Raw genomic sequence first — 1,344 nt, forward strand, 5'->3', positions numbered from 1 at the left:
CGCGCGCCCGAACGCCGCGCCGCGGAGCTCGCCGCCGGCGAGGCTCCGGTGACCTGTTGGTCACGGGCTCAAGCCCGTTGCACTCCCCACCTCGCGTAGATGCCCCCCAGCCCCTCCGCTTGCTCGATAGCCCGCCGTAGCCTCGTTTCCGTCGGGCACCCGTGCGCGCCGCCGCCTCCGCCGCTCGCCGGCGCCGATTCCGGCCAAGTCCGGCGAAGCCCCGGCCACCCCTGGATGCGGCGCTGCGAGCCCTTTCGAATGGGTCTAGCCCCGCTCCTCCCCGAGCCCCGTAGCGCGATTCCGGCCAACTCCGGCGAGGGGCCGCCGCCGTTTTGGTCGCCGGAGTTGCTCCGGCGCCGGCCGCCGACGTGGCCGGCCTAGGGCCACCCCAGGGCCACTGCCAGTGGGCCCCGTGGGTCCCAGTTGTCAACTGCTGACTGGGCAGGCCCAGCCACTGACATGCGGGCCCCGCCGCAAAAAAAAAGGAGAAAAAGAAAAATGTTTTATAAATAAAAATAATTAGATTAACTAATCACTCACTGACATATGGGGCCCACCCCTCTAATTAGACTGTTAGTTTAGTTTAAATTAATATTAGACTAACAGAGGCTGACATGTGGGTCCCACTGGACCCACCCGTCTGGTTTGACTGGTCAGCCGACCTGTTGACCTGCTGACGTCAGCATTGCCTCATGCTGACATCATAATTCATTTTTGCTTAATTTAAATAATTCCAAAAATTCAAATAAACTTTGAAAATTCATATCTTTTAAACCGTAACTCGGATGAAAATGTTTTATATATGAAAGTTGCTCAGAACGACGAGACGAATCCGAATACGCAGTCCGTTCGTCCACCACAACCCCCTAACCTATCGCACTAGCAACTTTCCCCCTCCGGTCCGTCTGTCCAAAAACGCGAAACATTGGGAATACCTCCCGGATGTTCCCCCCTTCGCCGGTACCACCTACTGTCGCGTTAGGGCACACCTAGCACCGCTCATTGTCATGTCACGCATCGTCATGCTTATGTTTGCATTGTATTTACTGTTTCTTCCCCCCTCTTCTCTCCGGTAGACTACGAGACCGACACTGCTGCTGTCCAGTTCGACTACGGAGTTGACGACCCCTCCTACTTGCCAAAGCAACCAGGCAAGCCCCCCCCCCCTTGATCACCAGATATCGCCTACTCTTCTCTATTCTGCTTGCATTAGAGTAGTGTAGCATGTTACTGTTTTCCGATATCCTATCCTGATGCATAGCCTATCCTTGCTACTACTGTTGTTACCTTTACCTGCAATCCTACATGCTTAGTATAGGATGCGAGATTTCCATCAGTGTCCCT

Source organism: Triticum aestivum, chromosome 4D (assembly GCF_018294505.1).
Source record: "Triticum aestivum cultivar Chinese Spring chromosome 4D, IWGSC CS RefSeq v2.1, whole genome shotgun sequence".
Classification (NCBI taxonomy): domain Eukaryota; kingdom Viridiplantae; phylum Streptophyta; class Magnoliopsida; order Poales; family Poaceae; genus Triticum; species Triticum aestivum.